The sequence below is a fragment of the Myxocyprinus asiaticus genome, chromosome 27 (assembly GCF_019703515.2).
Source record: "Myxocyprinus asiaticus isolate MX2 ecotype Aquarium Trade chromosome 27, UBuf_Myxa_2, whole genome shotgun sequence".
Classification (NCBI taxonomy): domain Eukaryota; kingdom Metazoa; phylum Chordata; class Actinopteri; order Cypriniformes; family Catostomidae; genus Myxocyprinus; species Myxocyprinus asiaticus.
The window spans coordinates 40,515,466-40,524,041 of record NC_059370.1 but is presented as its reverse complement, the minus strand read 5'-3'; positions in this window follow the sequence as shown (position 1 = coordinate 40,524,041).

The window sequence follows — 8,576 nt, the reverse complement described above, 5'->3', positions numbered from 1 at the left end:
AGGCTTGTTTTTCCAGACCACATGCATGATTCTCTTGCGAGATCTGGCAACTCTGCAGTCCTCAGGTACAAGTCGACTGCCCAAAATGTGGACAGGCCGCCCCAGCCACGGCCTCTTCTCTTCTTTTTTTTCTCCCCAAAAAAGAATGGAAATCGTTCAGCTGGGGGCAATAAATGTTCACGTCAGGGGGTGTCCATTCCCAAGGGGAAGACACCGCGGAGACCACATCCTGCCCGAAGGGGAGGCAATTGTGTGGAAATACGTCACATGGTCTTACCAAGTCTTGTTGGCAGTGTCGCATGTGGAGAAGTCCCCGTGGTAGGTCCTACCCAGAGGGGACGGAGCTCTACAAACACGGCGACTGGTGACAGAGGGAAACTCTGCCCAAGGAAGACGCGGGTTTACCAACAGGGTAACCGTCTAGCAGAAGATACATCACACGGGGTTACAAACAGGCAACCAGCACATGTGGAGCACCTACCCCTGCCACAGGGCTAAGGAGGAAGGACATCCAGGGTCCATGACCTCATGAAAACAGCTGGGGGGTAACAAGCTCACATCTCCCACTCCAGGAGGGGAAAGGCGATATACGCAAGCGGTACACCCGGCCATTTGTCCTGCCAACTTACCTGTTCATACCTGACAACACAAGGGACGAACCGGCTCAACACAGAGATTGAGGAACCTCACGAGGGTATTGTGTGTTGCCCAGCCCATTGCTCTACCGATGGCTACCAAAGAGGTGCCAATGGTCGGGGCCCAGGAGGCGCCACACTCCTGGTGGAGTGTGCCCGAATCCCCAAGGGGGGCGGCACATCCAGGGCGTGGTATGCCAAAGCGATGGCATCAATGACCCAGTGGGCGATCCTCTGTTTGGAGGCAGCATTCCCATTCCGCTGTCCTCTGAAGCAGACAAAGAGCTTCTCAGAGCCTCTAAATCTCTGCATGCGATCCAAGTAGATGTGCAAAGCACGCACAAGACACAGCAATGAAAAGGCTGGGTCTGCCTCCTCCTGGGGCAGCTTCGCTTGCAGGTTCACCACTTGATCCCTAAACGGGGTCGTGGGAACCTTGGGAATATAGCTCGGTTGGGGCCTCAGGACCACATGAGAGTATTCCAGACCGAACTCCAGGCACGTGTCACTGACAGAGAATGCCTGCAGGTCCCCTACCCTCTTGATGTATGTGAGCTCAGTCAGGAGGGCAGTCTTCAAGAGACTTTAGCTCAACTGACTCCAGGGCTCAAACGGGGCTCCCCACAGGACCACGGAGAGATCCCATGAGGGAATGAGGTGTGGTCTTGGAGGATTCAACCTCCTCGCGCCTCTAAGGAACCTGATGATCAGGTCGTGCTTTCCTAAATACTTACCGTCAACTGCATTGTGATGCACCGCCATAGCGGCCACGTACACCCTCAAGATGGGGGGGACAGCCATCCCACCAGCCTCTCCTGCAGGAAGGAAAGCACTGACCTGACTGCGCATCTCTGGGGGTCTTCGCGTCGGAAATTACACCACTTAGCGAACAGACACCACTGCAAGGCATATAGGCACCTCGTTGAGGGAGCCCTAGCCTGAGTGATCGTGTCTACCACCGTGGGTGGTAGGCCACTTAGGTCTTCCGTGCCCCGTCCTGGGTGCCAGATGGTGCCCCGTCCCTGAGAGAGGAGAACCCTCCTCAGGGGAATTCGCCAGGGAGGGGCTGTCACGAGGAGTGTGATGTCTGAGACCCAAGTCTGGGTGGGCCAATAGGGCGCCACCAGGATGACCTGCTCCTCGTCCTCCCTGACCTTGCACAGGGTCTGTGCAAGTAGGTTCACTGGGGGGAACGCATACTAGTGAGACCCCCAGGGCCAGCTGTGTGCCAGCGCATTTGTGCTGAGGGAAGCCTCAGTCAGGGCATACCAGAGCGGGCAGTAGGAGGATTCCCGGGAAGTGAACAGGCTTACCTGCGCTTGACCGAATCGACTCCAAACCAGCTGGACCACCTGGGTGTGGAGTCTCCACTCTCCCCTGAGTGTGACCTATCACAACAGTGCGACTGGTAGTGGCAGATCGGTGTGATGACCACGCGATGTGTGCTGTGGCACCATGCCCACCTCGCAACTCGAGTCTGACGCCAGTGCTGAAGCAGTCTCATATGCATCGACCCGAGTGGCATGACCACCATCGAGGACGCCATATGCCCCAGGAGATGGGGGTGTCTGCTTCCTGAGGGTGGCTCTACGCATTGGCCAGGGCTGCGGCGGAGCCGGTGTGCGGATCTTTATCCATGCCAGGGCAGGATATGTTGAATAGAATCTGTCTGCTTAACCGGCGAGAACTGCTGGGCAAAGTCCTCGACGGTGTCGCTGAATAGGCCGACCTGGGAGACAGGAGCGTCAAGGAACCGTACCTTGTCAGCCTCCCTCATCTCGACCATGTTGAGCCATAGGTGGTGCTCCTGGACCACCAGGGTGGACATCGCCTGCCCGAGAGTCCATGCCATGACCTTCGTCACCCAGAGGGCAAGATCGGTTGCCGAGCGCAGCTCCTGCATCAATCCCAGGTCAGATCTACCCTCGTGCAGTTCTTAGCACCTTGGCTTGGTGCACCTGCAGGAGAGCCATGACGTGCAGGGTGGAGGCGGCCTGTCCAGCAGCACCGTAGGCCTTAGTCACCAGAGATGCAAACCTACAGGTGCTGGACGGGAGTCTCAGGCTGTTCCGCCAGGTGGTGGTGTTTTGCGGGCACAGGTGCACCGCAACCGCCTTATCCACCTGGGGAATCACTGAGTACCCCCTGACAGCCCCACTGTCGAGGGTAGTGAGAGTGGAGGAGCTCAGAGACCGGGACCGGGCAGTGAAAGGTGCCCGCCATGACCTCGTGAGCTCCTCATGCACCTCCGGGAAGAAAGGGACCGGGCGGGACGTGGCTGTGAGCGGCGCTCTGAGCCCAGGAACGAATCGTCAAGCCGCGAGGGTTCAGGGGGGAGTGGAGGGTTCCACTCCTGCCTGACACTCGCAGCCGCCGGGCAAGTAACCAGCTCCACGTCGGCCTGCAGCTGGGCGACCGCACCCGAAGGTGGGAGCCCAGTCGAGTCCTCAGCATCAGACTGGACCAGCCCGCTCTCCGATGCTGCAATCGAGAGCTCATCCACTTCACGAGCACCGAATGAGATCGCGAACTCACCCTGAGACGAGCCGGCAGTCTCATCCCGGCGCGGCAGCTCCCGTTGGGGTCCCCAAATCACCCCCAGTGCTAACCGATGCAGCCTCAAACCCGTAGGTAGAAGGACCGAGGCGGGGAACTGCAACGTTGCCATGGTCATGTTCTCGCAGTGAGAACATGACCCGTCCACGAATGCTATCTCCGCATGGGCAGCGTCCAAGCACATAAGACTGCGATCATGGTCATTGGAAGCGGAGAGGTAACGACCGCAACCAGAAAATAAACACAGACGGAAAGGCATCTTTAAAAAGACGCTCTCCGTCAGTGCCACTCTTTTAGTAGGGAAAATATACTCTTTTTTCGCAAGAACATATACTCTTTTAGACTGTCGAAGCGCCCAGAGGAGTAATCTGCACTCCACCGGTGCACGAGGGGGAGAAGCCGCTGTAATGCGCCGAATATCCAACAGTTTTTTAGAGGTGAGTGGAACGGCAGAGGATTCAGCTTGCTGAACACAACCGCCCGGCTCCGAAGAAAAAATCTGAATGAGTGGTTGCGAGCCAGCTCCTTTTATATCCGTATGTCCAGGGGAGTGGCATGCAAATTCCACTCGCCAATTCCCATTGGCTTTTTCTCAAAGATCAGAGGGGCTTGGAGCTTCCAAGGGTGACCCCTATGTCACTACATCGACACAATGTCGAGTGAGTGACAGATAGGGAACTTCTGAACCGGAATGAAAAAATATTGTTTTTGCTCAGAATGAATCGAAATGAAAAACCTTCTGTTTTTAGTCCCTGCTCTCTAGTACCACATACTTTGGAAAATGATGTTAGGAAAACTGAGTTTTCACCCAAAAATGAAAAATTGTGGTCGTGGTTTGAGGCTCTCGAAAAAGCTCTCTACTGTATACTTTGGAAAATGATGAGATAACAGGTTTTTCATCCAAAAGTTACACAGGCATATGATAACTAAGGTTTGCAACCGCATCAATAACACATGAATGTATGTTAAGTGTGTATCTTTTGCAATGCATTGACCAAGCATTCGCCTCCGCATTTCAGTACTTATGTAGAACATGTTTTTGGCCTTAAAAAGGACAACAAGCTAAGTAAATTCTTAATTTTTTTTTTTTTTTTTTTTTTAGCTTTAATGAAGAGTAAATACAGTGACAGAACTGGGAATGTGACAGAAAAGTTTTTAGCCAGTTCAGTGAATTAGATTCCTATAGAATTCCCAGAATCAACAACAGATGAGAGTATTTATTGCTCATGTGGGTGTCTCAGGATGTTTTGATGACAGCTGACTCATCACTTGTTGTATTCAGCTTTTGATTCCTAATTGACTTGAGAAAAAACACAACATACATATGGAGGTCTATGGCAGCAGGGTTTCATCGGATGAATGTAGAACAGATAAGGGTAATATTCAGGACAACACAGAAGACTCTGGAGGCCACAAAACAGACACCCGCTTCAATATCTAATGACTAAAGTAGGTGGGTGTCACACTCAACCCGCAGAATAAGCATAAGTATGCCATTAAACAAGTTTTTAGGCTGCGCAGTGAAGCAATTTGATTGTAGCTTTGTTTGCTTCTGTGCATACCTGCCAGTGAGGAAATTATTTTAGCTGCTAGGCTCCGCTGTGTTTTAAGTGCTGCTCTTACGTCATAAATCAAAAGATTTTTCTCACTTTCCTTGCCTGCTCTGTCTCTCAACCTTAGCCTTACTGTCTCTGGTCTTGCAAAGCTCTGAAAGGGTCTAATGCACATTAAATATAAGCTTGAATTTTCCATTAATTACTGTAGATGGACTGTTTCAGATCATATGAATCAAGATTTTTTAAACATTTACATGTTCTACTGCAGGGGTCTTCAACAGCATTCCATTTCCCTTAGGTAATCCATCAATTAGTGTTGGCATTAAATTACTTTTTTGAACAAATAAAATATAAAATTGAATTTTAAAGAGACAGTTGCTAGGGGTTGCTGGGTGGTTGCTATGGCGTTGACAGGCAGTTGATAAGTTGTTCTGTTTGGCTGCAAGGGCATTGCTAGGGTGATTCTAAGGGATTCTTGGTGATTGCTAAGAAGTTGCTAGGATGTGCTGAGTCATTGATAGGATGTTGCTAGGATGTGCTGAGTGGTTGACAGGATGTTGCTAGGTGGTTGTTAAGGTGGGCTGGGTGGTTGCTAGGGTGCCGCTAGGCATTGCTAGGATGTCGCTAGGCAGTGGCTAGTGTGTGCTTAATGGTTGCTATGATGTTGCTAGGCAGTTGCTGTGGGGCTTTGGGTGGTTGCTAGGGCATGGATAGGCAGCTGTAAAGGTGTTCTGGGTGTTGCAAAGGCATTGCTAGGGTGCTGCTATTCGTTTTCTTGGGTTTTCTTGGTGGTTGCTATGATGTTGCTGAGTGCTTGCTTGGGTGTGCTGGGTGGTTGATAGGATGTTGCTAGGTGGTTGTTAAGGTGTGCTGGTTGGTTGCTGAGGATTTGACAGGCAGTTGTTTGGATGTTCTGATGGTTGCTTGAATGTGGCTAGGCGGTTGCTAGGGTGTTCTGGTGGTAGCTAGTGCCTTGCTAAGTGGTTGCTAGGGTAATGAATCGCCAGAGAAGTGAGAACGTTTCAGCAAATGCATTCCTCCCCCTTTTTCCCCTCCCTCTTTTCTCTCCATAAAATTGTTCCACATAAAATGGTTTAAAGATGATTAGCTGCAGTATTGCATTCAGGCCTTCTGCATCCATCGAAAAGACTATTAAGGAAGAGCTGGACATATAAGTTAATTGCATATACAAGGTAATTCACATTAAATAGAACTAATAGCACATGCAGTAAGGTATTATGAAGTGATCCCAACCATGACAAGCTAATGACTCATTTTAATCCTGTTAACCCTATGTACTGTAACAACCCAACTGCAGAGACTGCACACAAACAATACAATGGTTTTGCAGATAATTGCATGCAAAGAAAGGGAAATATGTGCATGTTTGAGTATTGCACATGAAGTGAAGATGAGGATGTTGTCGTATAGAGCTAATATTGAGTGTCGTTGAGTGCTGTTGAGTGATGTAGATTAAATAAATGTAAATGGTTTGTCATGAGACTTTTGCCCAAAAACATGGACTGTGATTTGAGTCCCAGTGATTTTTAAAGGATTGCTACTATAATAAGAATCAGAATCAGAATCAGCTTTATTGCCAAGTATGCTTACACATACAAGGAATTTGTCTTGGTGACAGGAGCTTCCAGTGTACAACAATACAAAAACAACACAAAAACAGCAGCAAGACATAGATAATAATACAAATAAAACTAATTATACACATACATACGGGCACACACATACATACATACACACATACACATGGGTAGTGCAAATCTAATACAAATCTGTTATGTACAGTGCAAATGTTTTTTTTTTTTTTTTTTTTTTTTTCTCAAGAGGAATGAAATATCAGAAGAGGTTGGATAAATATAAGAGAGACTAAACTGTGTATTGCACATAGTTATTGCTCAATGGGGCAATTTAACTGTTCATGAGATGGATAGCCTGAGGGAAAAAAATGTTTCTGTGCCTGACGGTTCTGGTGCTCAGTGCTCTGAGGTGTCGGCCAGAAGGCAACAGTTCAAAAAGTAATGGGCAGGGTGAGTGGGGTCCAGAGTGATTTTTCCAGCCTTTTTCCTCACTCTGGAAGTGTATAGTTCTTGAAGCAGGGGGCAGGGGGCAGGGGGCAACCAATAATCCTCTCAGCAGTCCGAACTGTCCTTTGTAGTCTTCTGATGTCTGATTTTGTAGCTGAACAAAACCAGAGAGTTATTGAAGTGCAGAGGAAAGACTCAGTGACTGCTGAGCAGCACCTGTGGCAGGTTGAATTTCCTCAGCTGGCGAAGGAAGTATAACCTCTGCTGGGCCTTTTTCATAATGGAGTCAATGTGGGTCTCCCACTTCAGGTCCTGTGAGATGGTAGTGCCCAGGAACCTGAATGACTCCGCTGCTGCCAAAATGTGTTACTGTTGGCAAAGATTCAAGTTACAAAAATATGTTAATTGTATTGGTTTTATACAGATATTCAGAAAAAAAAATATCTCTCCTATTTCCTCTAAAACATTTAAGTTTTGAAGAACTGCATCAGCAAGACTCCACCATCAGATGGCAGTCCACAAATGTTTTAAGAACATCAAAGAACAAACCAGCTCAATGTTTGAAAGAAAAGTAAAGAAATTAAAGACCTAGATGAAAATTTGCCCTTATTTTCTTATTCCTAATAGCCTATCTATTATCCTTGAAGGAAAACATTTCCTTTATCCCTATAAAAACATGTTTAAGCTTTAACATTTACACTGCCAGTCAAAAGTTTGGATACTTGACTAAATGGATGTTTTTCATTATTTTATTGATCTCAAGGCTTATGCTTAAATGTCTGAATTTAGTTTTGTAGACAAAAATAAACTGTGCATATGTATGATATTAAATTAAATAAATAAATGTTTCAATAGCCATAAGATGTAAACATTGTTCATGTTAACATGATTTTATTGTGATAAAATCACACTAATCTTATCTGTGTAAAGTTATATCCAGTACAACAACGAGCTGCGTTTGATCGCTATGGGACACTGTCCGAGTGTCACGTGGTCTGAAGCACTTATACAATCACGCCAATTTATTGGCGCTTAAGTGACGCCCCCTAGGGAGCTACATCACAGGCTCCATAAAGGCGCTCAATTTTGCGCCATTTTCTGTTCTTCAGTGCACAAACTGTCTAAGCCCGTGTTTGTTTCTAGCGACTCACATCGAAGCGAGGATTATTTTTCTCCCTTTTGAGTGGCAAACACGTAAGGACGTCGTAAATTTCAGAGCAATTTTAATGTGTTTTTTCCAAACACTACAAGGGGCCGACGAGGACAATGGCGCTTCATCGAGGCTCGCAATTTCTCACCACGAGGTGTTATGCCCAGTTGTTCAGTTCTTAGGCTTCTAGATTTGGAGCTCCGTGCGCTGGAGCCATTTGGGATTTTGGCTTTATGTCTGAGAAGATAGAATTGCGAACGGACACCAGAATCCTCGTGTTTGTTGCCCTCCCCTTGAGCGAAAGGGGATCATGCATGTGACAGGTGAGTCTGGCCGCAGGACAAGGGGGCTGGAACAGAATATTCCCCATCTGAGTGATGGTGAACCAACGTGCAGAGTGCTTCGTCAGTGCCATTATTCTCTCAGGAGGTATGTTAACTCGTTTTTCACCCATTTTGCTAGACAACAGACTTTGTGCCTCCTTCTACAAATCGAGGTTAGCAACCCCCCCCCCCCCCCATGTATAGCGTGAATAACATAAAAATATAATATATATGTTGAGCATTCTCAACTAAATCTTCTATTCAGTGTGGAAAAGCAAGTACTACACATTGTTCCCCCATTATATGCATTATAT